The 16,847-nt window shown below is 45.3% G+C and overlaps 1 protein-coding gene across 1 annotated transcript in view; it reads left to right on the forward strand.

Annotated features, from left to right (window-relative positions):
* The window catches only part of ppm1h (protein phosphatase, Mg2+/Mn2+ dependent, 1H), a 237,750-nt gene that overhangs the window by 92,418 nt on the left and 128,485 nt on the right, over window positions 1–16,847 (forward strand). The gene's annotated exons all lie outside the window — the stretch shown is intronic.

Here is a 16,847-nt window from a genome sequence, read left to right on the forward strand (position 1 = left end):
GGATCCACATCTTCTGGTCCTGTCTGGATCAGAGTGGCTGGCCTTGGTGGTTGGGTGTCTTGGTTGTTCAGTCCTGTTTCATAGCTGGGCTTGTTTTCATGTAGCACAGCTCCCTCTTGAACAGATTTCCTCCTGGAATATCTATAGAGTGCAATTTCTTTCCAGTTTTCAGATGTCGTGTTGGATCCTCAGCCTTTCTTGTACTCACCAGGGGCTGCTGACTGTCCTTCAGCTGGAAGTAAGTGATCTGTGTGGAGAGATGTGAGATAGGCATGTGGATGTCGTGACCTGTCCGTCGGAGCTGGAGTTTCTCCGGTGGAGATGCTGTTCATGTTGGTCTCTGTATGTGTTATTACATCCGTTGTCACGGATGATCCTCAAAAACAAATACTAACGACTGTGCTGATCAGTGCACTGTAGAGTCTCAGCACAGTCGTGTCAGACTCGCCACATTGATGAATTAAACACCTCGGTTCTGATTGTTGCTTGCTTGCTCGTCAGTGGGAAATTGAATCTAACACCACTCTTGTATCTTTAATCTTTTATCTTGTATTTGCCAATTTTCCTTTCCATGTGTTTCACCATTTACTTACTGTTATTGAATATAACCTGTCATTCTTTTGCAACTTATAAATTTTGGTTTTTTTAAAATCATATTTGAGTGCCCCACCTAGGTTTAATATTTTTAAGTGTGACCGAAGTTCAATCTAAACCCTTGGCAAAATAGTGTATCGTGCTATTTTTGATCCTGCTGTCACAGCGCAGTATTCTCTGTTTTAAAGCAAAGATTAGATTTGTTTGTAACGCATGCAGAGAAATGCATTGTTTGTGTCAACAGCCTACGTAGTATGAACCCACAAGTGTCGCGATGCTTCTGGCGCCAACATACCATGCCTACAATTCACTAGCCCTAAACCATATGCCTTTGACATGGAGGAGGAAAACGGAGTACTGAGAGGAAACTCGTGCAGTACAGGGAGGGTGTACAAGCTGCTTACAAACAGCAGTGGGAATTGAAGCCCCATTGCTGATCAGTGGCGCTGTAAAGCGATTGCGCTAACCACTATGCTACCATGCTGTCCTTGCATGACGAGTTCAAAGTGAAACAACGGTGCGTGATCACGCAGAGCAGATTTTTTAGATTATGAGAACACTCAGTCCTCTTTTATTGTCATGTAGAAATGCATACATGCATTAAGAAATGATACAATGTTTCTCCAGAGTGATATCACAGAAAACAGGACAAAACAAAGACTAACACTGACAGAACCACATAATTATAACATATAGTTACAGCAGTGCAAGGCAATACCATAATTTGATGAAGAACAAACCATGGGCACGGTAAAAAAAAAGAAGTCTCAAGTCCCGATCGACTCCCGAGTCTGCAATAGCAGGCGGCAAAAGGGAGAAACTCCCTGCCATAAACCTCCAGGTACCATCAACCTGCTGATGCCTTGGAAGCAGCCGACCACAGCTGACACTGAGTCCGTCCATCCGAAAACTTCGAGCCTCCAACCAGCCCCTCCGATACAGCCTCCAGAGCGCCATCCTCTGCCAAGCGCCTTCGACCTAGCCCCGGTCACTGAAACAAGCAAAGCCGAGGATTTGGGGCCTTCAGCTCCGGAGATTCCGGTTACCATGCAGTAGCAGTGGCAGCGAAGCAGGCATTTCAGAAGTTTTCCAGATGTTCCTCCGTACTCTCACATCCGCCTCCATCAAATCAGAATTGTGCACGGTCCCCTACTTGACAGATTACAGATATCATTCACCGGAGAGGCCGCGCGTGCTGCCATCTTCTCCTCCTGCTACCTATTGAGATACAGCATAGAACTGGCCCTTCTGGCATTTGGAGTCATGCCACCCAGCAGTCCCCTGATTTAACCCTAGCCTAATCACAGGACAATTTGCAATGACCAATTACCCTACCAATTGAATCTTTAGACTGCAGTAGGAAACGGGAGCACGCAGAGGAAACCTATGGGGTCATGGGGTGAAAGTACAAAATCTTTACTGACAGCGGCGGGCATTGTACCTGGGTCGCTGGTACTGTAAACCGTTGTGCTAATCACTGTGCTACCATGCTGCCCTCAGAACCAAACTTGTGTACTATTTAAACCTGCTATCGGTAGGATATCACGTGATGGGTCAGCTCACTACTAACACAGTGTCTGTGCTATCAATTGTGTTCCTGTCCGCATTGGATCCTTGAACACATTATCTGCCTGACATTTGGGATCAGCAGTGACGTGCCATATTTCTTTGGATGAAGCAATAAACAGACGTTCTATTTGGCTTCAAAGTCCAATGTACAGGATGCGATTTAAAAGAGCTACAGCATTGTTCTGCCTGGTGCCTAGCCAATATTTCTGAATCGAGCAACATTATCAAAACAAGAGCAATACACACAAACTGCTGGCAGAACGGTCTGGAGAGGATAAGTAGTCGACGTTTCGAGCGGATATCCTTCATCGAAACTGGAAAGGAAGTGGGCAGAAGCAGAAATTAAAATGAACTGTATTATCACATCTCATTTCTAATTTCAGGATCCTGCTGAAATTGGTGTATTTTATCTAAATTTTGGAAGTCTGCTTGAGGCCCTGAGGCATGTCCTGGGGTTGGAGAACAGTTTGTGTATACGAGTGGGAGGGAGGAGAGGGAAGGAGCTTGTTCTGCTGTTGTCTTTTTGTTGCTTGCTTTCTGTGTTGTACATTTAATGGTCACTTTATTAGGTACACCTGTACACCTCGTTAATGTAAATATCTAATCAGCCCAGCAACCAGCAGCAACTTAATGCATTGAAGCATTCAGACATGGTCAGAAGGTTCAGTTGTCGCTCAGACCAAAGATCAGAATGGGGGAGAAATGTGATCTAAGTGACTTCAGCTTGGAATGATTGTAGGTGCCAGATGGGGTGGCCTGAGTATCTTGAAATTCAGTGCTTCAGTTGTTCCATTTAATATCTGAGAATCTATACAGTACACAACCTAAAATTCTTAGTCTTCAGAAGAAAAATCCAAAAAATGAATGGCAGGAAAAAAGCATCAGAACCCCAAAGCCCCCCCCCCCCCATGCACAAGTAGCAGCAAACCATCAACCCTTCTCCCTCCCCTCCCCTCAATTGTTCCAGCACCCACCACTCACCTAGCAAGCCATAGCAAGCCCCGAAAGACAGAGCATGATCTGCAGTCCAACAGAAGCTACTGTTCACCTGACAATTTGACATGCCACAGGCACTGTCTCTCACTAACAAGGACAGAGAGGGTCACCCCCTTTTCCACAGCAAGAAGGAGACCAACAGATGGTTGTTCTGATGTTACAATCTGAAGCACTGTTTATTCGAGCTCACCCAACTCAAGAACCAGCAGACTTTTCTTTTCCCCCCTTCACCCCGAGAGGGAGATGTATTTCCCGAGTACAAAGGCCTCCGACAGCTGCGATGTTCCGATTTCCGCGGCATTCTAGTTGGCAACATTGGCGAGGAATTGAGTCTGCCACAGGGGCCGCACCCCAAAGGTACACTTCTTCCAGGCCGCTCCTGGAGATATCAAAAACAGCCGGTTGGCAGGAACTCGCTGCTGTGTAGAATGCAGTTTGAATGCAGCTGTAGATCACAGATCCCGAGAGGACCCCAGCCACCTTGAAAAAGGGAAAAAAAAGAGATATTAAAGAAAATAAATTGAGCTGTTTCACAGATGAGCTCAAAGAAGTCGCCCTTTGGCATCATCTTGGCTACTCCCTTAAATTGCTGAATTCCTGAGATTTTCATGCACAACAATCTCTGGAGTTTACAGATAATGGTGCGAAAACAAAAGAGCATCCAGTGGACAGCAGTTCTGTGGGTGAAAACGCCCTGTTAATGAGGGAGGTCAGAGGAGAATGGCCAGACTGCGGCAAGCTGACAGGTGTCAGTAACTCTCATAACTACATGTTAGAACAGTGGTGTGCAGAAATGCTTCTCTGAACACACATGTCAAACTTTGAAATGGATGGACTACGATAACTGAAGACCATGAGCATACACTCAGTGGCCATTTTATAGGCTGCAGGAGGTACCGAATAAAGTGGCTGCCAAGTGTATGTTATAGTGCAGATCACATGGTTTATACGTTCTGTTTATTCAAGAAGATAATTCTCTCAGAGTCAGAGAATCTCCCTTCCCCTAGTTGTGACACTTACTGAAGGCATTGCCGATGATGCACTTTGAGGACCGCTGCCACCCATCCCACAATCTTTTTGACCCAACACCATCAGGAAGGAGGTACAAGGAGCATCGAGATTAGGACTGGCAGACTGGGTAACAGATTCTTCCCTCAGGCTGTGGGACTAATGAATACCCTGCCACCACCGAGCTCTGATCACTAGGACAGTGAGGAGTTTACTGTTTACCTGTGCTGCACTTTATTACATGCATTTCCAGTTGTATTTTATTAACTTATTTACAGTATAATGTTTTGGTTTATGTGCTGTCTGTGATGCACGTTTTGTCAGTGCACCATGATCCGGATGAACGTTGTTTCATTTAGTTGTGTATATGTATAGTTGGATGACAATAAGCTTAAATAATTAAGTTACTATTTGAGAGAAATAGCTAATGGACCTTTACTTACAGTAACTTAAATTATGCAGAACAGAAGGACACAGCAGGGAGTTAATAAGCAAGACTTGAATTGCTTGTTCTGACTCAAAAATGAAAATATTGTTCAGAAAATATTTGGAGTGCGTTTCTGTCTGAAGGATGTGATGGAGGTGCTGTTGGAGTTTACATGGAGCCCGGTGTTAGCTCCCTCTTGTGGTAGAGACCTTGTATTAACAAAGCAGACGGGATCAATGATCAACTCTATTCACCATTTACGTGTATACAGAATCCGCTGTGGTGTGTTGGTCAGGGTGTGACATGCAACAAAAAAAATCAACAATTGTAAAGAATTACATAAAAACAGGTTAAAGGACAGATATGGAATAAAATATGCATGAACTGGCTCTGTGGCTGAGGGCTGCAGTCACTGACACAGCTAAACTGAACTGATCACTCCTGGACTGTTTTGAGCACTCTGATGTTTAATATTCTGTGTGTTATTTGTTTGCTGTCTGTGCAATTTGTGTTTAATAGTTTCTTTAGATGGGTTCTTTGTTCTGTGACTGCTCGCAGGAAGACAACTGTCAGGGTTGTATACTGTATACATACTTTGATAATAAATGTACTTTGAAAACACCAGAATGTATTTTCAATGTGAACAATATTATAAAAAATGGTGTGAACTGTCTACAGTGTTGTGTGGTGACAGGGGTTGTAGATAGAGAGTGGTGGGGGTGGCAATCAAGAATGGGTGATCAGATTAACTGCCTTGGGGGGGAAGAAACTTTTATGACGACTTAATGAGTTGGTTTAATGGTATTTGCGCTTTTCAGAAGGGAGCTTTTGGAAAAGGCAGTTTGCAGGGAGGGCAGTATCTGCAATGATTTTTCCTGCCTGTTTCATTTTCCTGGACACAAGTTCTGCAGTGATAGTACATCGACTGCAGCCATTGACCCTTTCTGCTGACCTGACAGTTCGCTGTAGTTTATTGTGAGAGTTCAGCTGATGTAAGGATGCTCTCTATGATGGCAGTGTAGTACAGTGTATTTCACCTGTATGACCAGGGGAAGATGAAATTTTACCAACTGTCACAAGAAGTGCATCCTCTGCCTAGCCTAGCCTTTTTGTTAATGAAGGAGATGTGGTTCTCCCACAGGGTCCTGTGAAACGCTGATGCCCAGGAACCTGAATGGTAAAACAGTGCTAACTGTGGAGTAGTTGATAATGAGTGGGTGGAGAGGAGACACATTTCTCTCCTCTCTATCCAGGACATGCCCTCTCCTCATTGCCACCATCAGGGAGGCGGTACAGGAGCCTGAAGACACACAGTCAACGTTTTAGGAACAGCTTCTTCCCCTCTGCTATCAGATTTCTGAATAGTCCATGAACCCATGAGCACTTAAATATTTTGTTCTCTTATTGCACTACTTATTTTTTATATTTTTGTTGTAACTTATTGTAATTGTTCATGCATTGCATGTACCACTGCTGCAAAAGAACAATTTCATGGCATATGCCAGTGATAATAAACCTGATTCTGAAATCCACCCAGCTACAGGCCTTTTATAATCGATACTGGGAGAAAAGGAAAGTTTGGACAAACTTGGTTTGCTCTCCCTAGAGTATGGGAGGCTGAGAGGAGACCTGATAGAGGTGCTTTTTTTTTATTATGAGAAGCACAGGTAGGGAGGACTGTCAAATCTTTCTCCAAGATTGAAATGTCAAATGCCAGAGGATAGTTTTTTTTAAAGTTGGGGGAAGGGGGGGTGAGGGGTGAGTTTAAAGGTGATCTGAGAAGCAAGATTTTTATGCAGTTATTGGTGCTGGGAATAGGTGACCAGAGGTAGTAGTAGGATCAGACAGATTGGTGGTTTTTAGATATAAAGAGAATGAACAGATGTTGATGATGCACAGGAAGAGGACATTTAGTATATATTTGCATCAAGATTGGCACAACATGATGGGCTGAATGGCCTGTCCTGTCACATGTTCACCTTCATGTCATGTCATTTGGTTGCCATGGTAGCGTAACAGTTGGCACGACGCTATTACAGCTCAGGTATCGGAGTTCAGAGTTCAATTCCAGTAATAAAGTTTGTACATGGGTTTCCTCTGGGTCCTGTGGGTGCTCTGGTTTCCTCCCACAGGCCAAAGACACACTGGTTGGTAGGTTAATTGGTCATTGTAAATTGCCCTGTGATTAGGCCAGGGTTGAATAGGTGGGCTGCTGGGCACCTCGGCTCATTGGGCCAGAAGGGCCTGTTCTGTGTCGTTTCTCCAAATATGATCTGATTCCTAAATGGATATTGAAGCTTTGGACACTACCTCACATTTTATAATATACAGTATTTCTGTTTTTGCACATTTTTTAAAAAATCTATACAATATATGTAGTTGATTTACTTGTTATGTTTTATTTTATTTATTACTAATATTATTTTCTCTCCGCTAGATTATGTATTGCATTGAACTGCTGCTGCTAAAATAACAAATTTCATGTCACATGCCTGGATTCTGATTACTATCAAGACAATGTGTACCTTGTTCATGTTCCATAGTCTTTCAATTTTCTTTTTTAATTCAGCATATTTCTGGTGTTTTTCACTTACTGATTTCTGTAAGTTATGTGTGTTTGGAATGGTGATATCTATTAAGTAAGTTGTTCTAGCTTGTTTATCCTGCAATATTGTATCTGGTTGGTTATCATGAATTGTATCTGTAATAACAGATCAGTCTTCATATAATTTGTATTTTTATTATTATTCTATTCTTCTGCTGTCCATGTTGTATTCTTCTATCCCTGTGTTTCCTGACCTCTGGATCTTGGTTAAAGATTAAATATTAGAATTATTTGTCACATGTATATCAAAACATTGAAGCACCCAGTGAAATATATCGTTTCATCATCAACCAACAAAGTCCGAGTATTATGCTGGGGGATGCCAGAAGTGTCACCATGCTTCCAGTGCCCACATAACTAATCCTAACCTGTACATCTTTGGAATGTGGGGGAAGTGGGAGCATCCAGTGGAATCCCACAGGATAATGGGAAGAACATATTCACAGAACATTAACCGCACAGTCCCTGAAAGTGCGGCCACAGCCATGGAGCCAGTTCAGTGCTGAGGTGAGTGAAGTCGGTCCAGGATTCCATTTTCTGCAGGCCATAGCCACGGAGCCAGTTCAGCGCTGAGACGAGTGAAGCCAGTCCAGGGCCCAATGGCTGCAGGCCACAGCCACGGAGAAAGTTCAATGCTGAGACGAGTGAATTCGGTCCAGGAGCCTGATGGCTGCATGCCACAGTCATGGTGCCAGTTCAGCACTGAGACGAGTGAAGCTGGTCCAGGCCACGGTTGTGGAGTCAGTCTAGCCCTTAAGCAAGTTTATCTCGCAGAGTAGTGAGCCTAATACCGGTTCATCTTTTATCCTCGGCCTTGATACTTTGGTCAAATTGTGCAAAAAGTAAAAAAAAGAAACACATAGAACATGAACTGCAGAGTCCAATAAGGTGTGTCTAGAGCTGCAGAGCTTATTCAGCACTGAGGGGGCTGCAGGGCAACAATTGCTGCCGAATTTGGCAGCATGGGTACAAAACTCTTGCATCTCCTGCCCAACAGTCGTAGCGATAAGAGAGAGAGTCTAGTCTTACGCAGGTAGGTAGTGTTGAACACCTCGTTTTGGACTCTCGGCCTCGACTTTAATCTTCTTCAATGCTTTAATTGACGTGGAATAATCAAGCCAACCATGGGTTCATCTTCCACCATCAGGCATCAAAGCAGTGTCCACCCCCAGCGATGGCCATTCCTGCACTCTCGAGAGTAGTTCACCGAATCCCGAGGAGATCACAAAAGCACCAGATTGTTTAGTTGGTCAACCTTGGATTTAACCGCTCTGCTATTGGCGATGATGCCTTCAGCTGTCAAGGCCCAGGGCTTGGAATTCCCTCCCTCGACCTCTCCACCCTCCCATTCCTCTGTTAGGCCACCCCTTAAAACAATTTCTTTCAAGAATCTTTTGGTGGCCGTCATTAATATAGAATCGGAGAGATGTACAGCAAGAAAACTGGCCCTTCATCCCTGTTGGCCAAGTTGTCTCGTTCAGGTTATCCCATTTGCCTCTGTTTGGAACATGTCCCTCTAAATCATTCTGATCCACGTAGAAAATATCTTTAATTGTGCCTACCTGACCACTTCTTCTGTCAGCTCATTCCATATAACCACGACCATTTGTGTGGAATAAGTTGCCCCTCAGATTCCTTTCAAACCTTTCCCCTCTCAACTTAGATCTATGCTGTTTAGTTTCCCCCACCCTGCAAAAAAGACTGTAACCATTCACCTTATCTATGCCCCTCACAATTTAATAAAGTCACCCACTGACTCCCCATGTTCCAGGGGGAAAAAAGTCCCAGCCCATCCAGTCTCTCCTCATAACACAAGCCTTGGTAAGAACCTTCTGAATCGTTTCTGCATCCTTTCCAGCTTATTGACTGCTTCCCTGTACCCAAATGAGTAGAACTACGCACCATATTCCACTGGACTCTCACGGATGTCTTGTACGGCTGTAACATGACGCCCCCCCCCCCACCCACCCACCAAACTCCTGTGCTCAATGCCCTGATTGATGAAGGCAAGCATGCCAAATGCCTCCTTGTGTGGCTCTGTGTCAGTTGTTTTGTTTGATAATTCTCCTGTCCTGTCCTAGATTTTTTATGCATTACTATGGTCACTATAGAAATGTAGGTTGCTTTGATTAAAAACAACCTTAATAGTCGCTTTTCCAAAATAGTGATTTATTAGCCTGGCTTTGTCAAGAACACTCTCACATTTGGTAAGTATTGTCGATTCACAACAAACCTCCAAGATATGTGCGACCATTTAATGAAATGGTAGAAGTTTATTGAGCATTTAACATTTGCAGCTTATAAAATTATTTACTACCTTTTACAAACACAAGAGATTCTGCAGATGCTGGAAATATTGAGTAGCACATACAAAATGCTGGAGGAACTCAGCAAGTCGGGCAGCATCTGTGGTAGGGAATAAACAATCGATGTTTCAAGCTAAGACTTTTCATCGGGCCTAAAATGTCGTTTGATTCCCCTCCATAGATACTGCCTGACTTGCTGAGTTCCTCCACCATTTTCGGTGTGTTACTACCTTTTTAATGGTGCTGAAACCTTGTTGTATTTCTATCACGGTTTGAAAGAATCCTGTGAAGATCACCATCTTCAATGGCGAGGTTTCAGAATCAGATTCAGGTTTAATATCACTGGCATATGTTGTGAAATGTGTTATTATCTGCAATGCATAATAAATGGTAAATTACAGTATGTACATATGCTTTTAAAAGTTAAATTAAATAAAAAGTGCTGTTACGTACCCCGTAACTGGGTTGCCAAGCCAGCAGAAATGGATCACTCAGTTGGAGTCTGGATTACTAGAACTAAGAAAGGTTTATTAAAGAAACAAGCAACACAGTAATCGAAAGGATAATGAATGCAACAGTTCAGCAATGATAAACACACATGTACACAGAATTAAGATAACAGCATCAATCAAGCTCTATCGTTGTCTAGGGGTAAATGACCAATTTCAAAGTGACACAAAAGTCCAGTTCGATTTAGTTCAGTTCGCAGTAATCGTTGCCATGGCGATGGACAACGTGGGGGGAGGGAGAGAGAGAACGACTGATCATTCAGAAACGGCTTCCACTCACAGACCAGCGATATTGCTCACAAGCAGCTTTCGGGTGGGTCCTTTGTGATGTCACCTGAGGTCACCGACTGTGACCCCGCCTCCAGATGCGGTCGATCCTCCGCAGTGAACCCGGCACCCAAGCGAGGGTGGACACGCACCGGGTTCCTGCTGATCGTACCTTTCCACCCTGTGCGTTTAAGGTCCGGTACTTCCCATCGACTCGTGAGGGACGCACCGCTTCCAGGGTCTCGTTACCTCGGGTGTCGTGTGTGTCCTGCCTTAGCGAACCTGTCCCTTTTTATCCCCCTGCTGGGGTATCGCCTGTCCATCACTTCAAACAGTTCAGGGTTCAAAGGGGGAGCCGCTCCAGACAGCTCTCTGTCCCGTCCCTTCATTACACATCTCCGGATGCTGCTCCATTGTTCCTTATCTCTCCTTCCCCTGAGGACAGATGGCAGACCAACTGCTGATGCCACTGATGCTAGCCCAGGCCAGCAAACATCTTAATTTTATGTGTATTCTCGTCACACTTCCCCCCTTTTAGGATTTTCACCGGGAGGTAAAAATTACAAACATGAATACATTATTTGATACACACACAAATATACATCTTTATCAGCTATTTGGCTAACACAGCGAGTTTGAAGTTGTCAACGCCTTGACAGACAGTCATCACATTTTCTGTTCCTTTTATATGTGTTATTAATAATCCCTTAGACCAGGTTCCAATTTAGCAAACTTCATAGTGGCCAAAAACATTGATGAATTGCGATCAATGTAACCTCTCATTTGGTTTTGTCCCGGACCACAATAACAAGGGTCATCCCATTCCGACTCAGTTTTCTCGCGCAAGGGCTTAGTAGGAGGGGGAGGGGTAGTGACCGCAGAGTTATTGCAAAACTTCCTACAGTACCCCACCATCTCCAAGAGCCTTCTGAGGGCCCTCTTGTCTGTCGGGGTTGGGAGGTCAGCGATAGCCTGCACTGTAGCTTGCATCCCTGCCAGCTGCCCCTGTGTCACCACAATTCCCAGGTAAGTGACCCTCGTGTGACCGAATTCATTTTTTTCAAGGTTCACTATCAAGCTGGCTTGAGACAGCCGTATTAAATTGCCCAAGACACACCTCTGTGTTCGTCAGCCCTTTAGTCACTGAGTTACTCATTACATATGGATGTTGTTTACTAGGCTGGCCTATTGTAACAGACATCACCCAACGTCCCAGTTCTTTGCATTGCCTCGGGACAATCAAACACACGGGTGCGAGTCGTTTAATTACTACTTCTAAAGAGCTGCTTTGTTCGGGGCTTAAGGGAGAGACCTTATCAGCAGACCTGGCCAAAACAATAGCCTTCTCCCATTTGATCAATCCCATACTAATCTTTTCAAAATGTTTTTTTTCTCTTATCAGGGGGCCCCTAGCTTCATTGATTTCCACGCTAACACCAACTAGGTTTGTTAGCATATCAAAAGCCGGTGACCGTCTCAGTTTGCGTCGGTCATGATCAATAACATTCTTCCCCCTGGGCAGCCGGTAAACCTCTTTCATGATTCCACCAACTGTTTCCTCCAGTACCGCAAAATGTCCACCGGGGGGTACCTCATGGGCCATGTTAAAAACCTCTTCCCCATAACTCTTTTGCACCACCCCCCACTCCTCATCTGCGGGTACTGTACTTGATTTCCCTTTTTTCCTTAGCACTTCCTCCTCCACACAATAGCCTACTAGTTCCCTTGTCAAGCCTGTGTCAGAGAGAGCTGTCTCTGCCAAAACCATCAGCCCCTCGTCTTGCTCCCGCGTCTGCACAAATTCTTTCCTGGCTACTGCTACGTCTGTCCCAGCTCCCTCACTACCTCTTGCCTCACTACACTCCTTCTTTTCATTTTCTACCCCCGTCTCGTACAAGACTGGCAGAAGCGTTTCAGCTAAATTCACTACCACGGTCCCGTGATGAACCTGTGAGTCCATGGGCAGGGCCTCAATGCTGGCAGACTGACCTGTCAACATGACTGGGAACATGATTCCCCCGGCGATGTCATTACCGAGCAAGACTTCCACGCCTTTCATCGGTAATTCAGACCTCACCCCGATCGTGACTAGTCCAGAGACCAGGTTGCTTTGTAAGTGTATCTGGTGCAAAGGGACTGACTCTGTCCCTCCCCCAACACCTTTGACCTTGACCTCCCCAGTCTGGGTCTCTGAGCTAAACTCTAATACACTCTTCAGTATTAGTGACTGACACGCTCCCGTGTCTCTCCAGATCCGCACTGGAACTGGTTTTAACCCCTCCTTCACCGACACCAATCCGGCCGAGATAAACCACTCACGCCCTTCCTGAACTTTGGCAGACCTGTCCTCTCCTAGCGGTTCGTTTACCAGCTCGATACAGCCATTCAGAACCCCCGTTTTTCCTTTCCCCGTCTCCTTCCTTGGGGCAAAGCACCTGGACGCAAAGTGTCCGACTTTCCCACAATTATAACAGACGACCCCAGGAGACTTCCTACCAGACTGCTCCCGGTCTACCTTATCCTTCTCACTAGTCCCCGGCTTATTTTCTGACTTTTCTGGTGGACTCTCCCCGCCGTCCTGACTACCCTTCTGGTAGCCTTTACTCGGGGCAAACTTCATTTTATGTGTCAGCGCATACTCATCCGCTAACTTAGCAGTTGCGGCTAATGTGGCTGCCTCTTTCTCATCGAGGTAGGGTCTCATACCCTCAGGGACACAACCTTCAAACTGCTCAATCAGGATCAGCTGTAGCAGTCTGTCATAATCCCCCTCTACCCCCTTCGAGGCGCACCAACGTTCACAATATGTCTGCATCTCATGGGCAAACTCTAAATACGTGTGGTCCCACTGCTTCCTCGCATTCCGGAACCTCTGCCGGTATTCCTCCGGGACCAACTCATAAATCCTGAGGATGGCCTCTTTCACCACCTCATACCTCTGGGCATCTTCCGCGGACAAAGCAGAGTAAGCTTCTTGGGCTTTCCCTTTCAGTACACTCTGAAGTAAAACAGCCCACTTATCCCTCGGCCAGTCCTGACTTATAGCCACTTTTTCGAAGTGGAGAAAGTACCGATCCACGTCGGTATCGTCAAATGGGGGAACCAGCCTAACCTCCTGGGTCGCCCGGAACCCTCCACCTTGGTTCGGCATGGGCCCCTGCTTTGCCCTTATCTTTAACTTCTCCAGCTCGAATTCCCTTTCCCTCTGTTTCTCCAACTGCTGCAACTGTCTCTCTCTCGCTCTCTTTCTCTTCTCTCTCCAACTGTCTCTCTCTCTCTTTCTCTTTCCTTTCTAACTCTCTCTCCTTCTCTTCTCGCTCTAACTGTCGTACCCGGAACTCGTGCTCGAGTCTCAGTTTTTCAAGCTGCACTTGTACCGCGTCTCCAGCAGGTTTTTCAATAGACACCACCTCCAGCTCGCCTTGGGGAAACACACCTTTTGATACATAGTGCTCTACGATAGCTCTGTGTATCTCCTCTCTCCTCATTGTCGACTTCCCCTTAGCAAGATTCAACCGTTTGGCCACAGCTACCAATTCCAATTTCCTGGCATCCTCTAATGCCTCCAAGGTCGGCGCCTTTATAAATTCCTCAGCCTCCATTTCTGCTGTTTGTCTTTTCTTTCTTTCGGGAATTTTAACCCAATCAATTTACTCCGTCCCAAATTTAGCGTTCAAAATCCCGGACGAGCCCCCACTTATGTTACGTACCCTGTAACTGGGTTGCCAAACCAGCAGAAATGGATCACTCAGTTGGAGTCTGGATTACTAGAACTAAGAAAGTTTTATTAAAGAAACAAGCAACACAGTAATCGAAAGGATAATAAATGCAACAGTTCAGCAGTGATAAACACACGTGCACAGAATTAAGATAACAGCATCAATCAAGCTCTATCGTTGTCTAGGGGTAAATGACCAATTTCAAAGTGACGCAAAGTTCAGTCCAATTTAGTTCAGTTCGCAGTAATCGTTGCCATGGCGATGGACAACGTGGGGGGAGGGAGAGAGAGAACGAGAACGACTGATCATTCAGAAACGGCTTCCACTCACAGACCGGCGATGTTGCTCACAAGCAGCTTTCGGGCAGGTCCTTTGTGATGTCACCTGAGATCACCGACTGTGACCCCGCCTCCAGATGCGGTCGATCCTCTGCAGTGAACCCGGCACCCAAGCGAGGGTGGACACACACTGGGTTCCCGCTGATCGCACCTTTCCACCCTGTGCGTTTAAGGTCCGGTACTTCCCACCGACTCATGAGAGGCACACCGCTTCCAGGGTCTCATTACCTCGGGTGTCGTGTGTGTGTCTTAGCAAACCTGTCCCTTTTTATCCCTCTGCTGGGGTATCGCCTGTCCATCACTTCAAACAGTTCAGGGTTCAAAGGGGGAGCCGCTCCAGACAGCTCTCTCTCCCGTCCTTTCATTACACATCTCCAGATCGCCTGTCCATCACTTCAAACAGTTCAGGGTTCAAAGGGGGAGCCGCTCTAGACAGCTCTCTCTCCCGTCCCTTCATTACACATCTCCAGATGCTGCTTCATTGTTCCTTATCTCTCCTTCCCCTGAGGACAGATGGCAGACCAACTGCTGATGCCACTGATGCTAGCCCAGGCCAGCAAACATCTTAATTTTATGTGTATTCTCGTCACAGTGCAAAAAGAGAACAAAGTAGTTTGGTAGAGTTCATGGATTCACTGTCCATTTGGTAAATGGATGGCAGAGGGGAAGAAGCTGTTCCTGAATCGTTGAGTGTGTGCTTTCAGGCTCTTGTACCACCTCCCTGCTGGTAGCAATGAGAAGAGGGAAGTCCTGTGTGATGGGATCCATAATGATGGGTGCCACCTTCCTGCATGCTGGGGAGGCGAGTGCCCGTAATGGAGCTGACTGAGGTCACAACTTTCCACAGCTATTTCAATCCAGTGTAATGGCCCCTCCAGACCAGGTGGTGATGCAGCCAGTCAGAATGCTCTCCACAAAACAGATTAGTAAGAGCTCACTGTGTGATGTTGTGTAACCTTGCTTTAGAATACACTACTGTACTGATGTTACTAACAGCAATATTTGCCTAGCAGCTGCAACCTCAGTAGCCAGCCTGTTAAGGTTTCTGGATACAATATTGCAAAAGATAAGGAAAAGATTTATAAGGATATTACTGGGTCTAGAATGCTTGAGTTATGAGGAGAGGCTGTATAGGTTGGGACTTTTTCCCTGGAGTGTGGGAGGCTTAGGAGGAACTGTATGAAAATCATGAGGGGTGTAGATAAGGTGGATGGTCACAATGTTTTTCCAAGGGTTGGGCAGTTTAAAATTAGTGGGCGTAGATTTAAGTTGAGTGGAAATATTTGAAAGGAACTTGAGGGGTATTTTTTTCCACATAGCGACAGTGTTATAAATAGAATAAGCTACCACAGGAAGCTGTAGAGGTGGGAGGTTGCAATGTTTGAAAGACATTTGGACAGGTACATGGAGCAGAAAAGTTTAGAGGTGGCAAATGGAACTCGCTCAGATAGGTAGCTTAGTTGGCATGGACAAGTTGGGCCGCTGGGCTCGTTTCTCAGCTGTATAACTCTCGGAGACGAATACAAACAGGAGCCCAAAATGATTCATGAAGCTAGAAAGGTGAGGTTGGTTGTAGGCTTGACTACAGAATCGAAAGAATCTGAGCTCTGTGAGGAGAAAGAATCTTGTCAGCAGTAGTTTTTCCGTCAGTAAATAGGGACACTTTTCTCAGAGCAGGGAGGCTGAAAATAAATTTTGGATATTGCAGGGAGGTTTGTGCTAGAAGAAAGTTTCTACTAGTCAACTCTTTCCAAGTCACTAGGGCGGCACAGTAGCATAGCAGTTAGCACAATCACTTTACAGCGACAGAGATCACTGATTGGGGTTCAGTTCCCGCCGCTGTCTGTTAGTAGTTTGTACGTTCTTCCCATCACAGCGTGGATTTCCTCCGGGTGCTCCAGTTTCCTCCCACATTCCAAAAGACATATGGTAAGGTTAGTGTCTATAAGTTGTGGGAACTTACCGACTGCCCCCAGCAAATTCCTCGGACTCTGTTGTCATGGACGCAAAGCAACATATTTCATTTTTGATGTGCATATGACAAATAAAGCTAAACTTTATAATCTTTAATCTTTTATATTGAGGCACTGTCTGCCGGCCCAGTCAGTGGAAAAGAACACTATGGTATTATCCACAGTTGGAATGAAGTTATTCGGATATTCAGATAACCATTACCTTTCAATTGGAACCATCAGAATGGTTTAACAGGACTTGGAACACATTGTTCCTTCTGGGACCTTGCTCCCTGTGGGAATGTTGCCATGCTTGCCTGCAGAATATCAGAAATTCATTGTCTAGGACAGCCTGAGATTGTAAAAAGCCCAATATAAATGCAAATTCCTTCCTTCTACTATCTCTAAGTTCTACTATGAGCCATTTTATTCATGCAAATTAAATCTCTTCATTACTCCAATAATTGGCCCAGAGTACACTTAATGACCAGCAAGGATGCTAATTTCTTTTACAATGTAAGTCCAGCAAGTCGAGTTTGCAAGTAAAAGTTGGTTAA

Source organism: Mobula birostris, chromosome 9 (genome assembly GCF_030028105.1).
Source record: "Mobula birostris isolate sMobBir1 chromosome 9, sMobBir1.hap1, whole genome shotgun sequence".
Lineage (NCBI taxonomy): Eukaryota > Metazoa > Chordata > Chondrichthyes > Myliobatiformes > Myliobatidae > Mobula > Mobula birostris.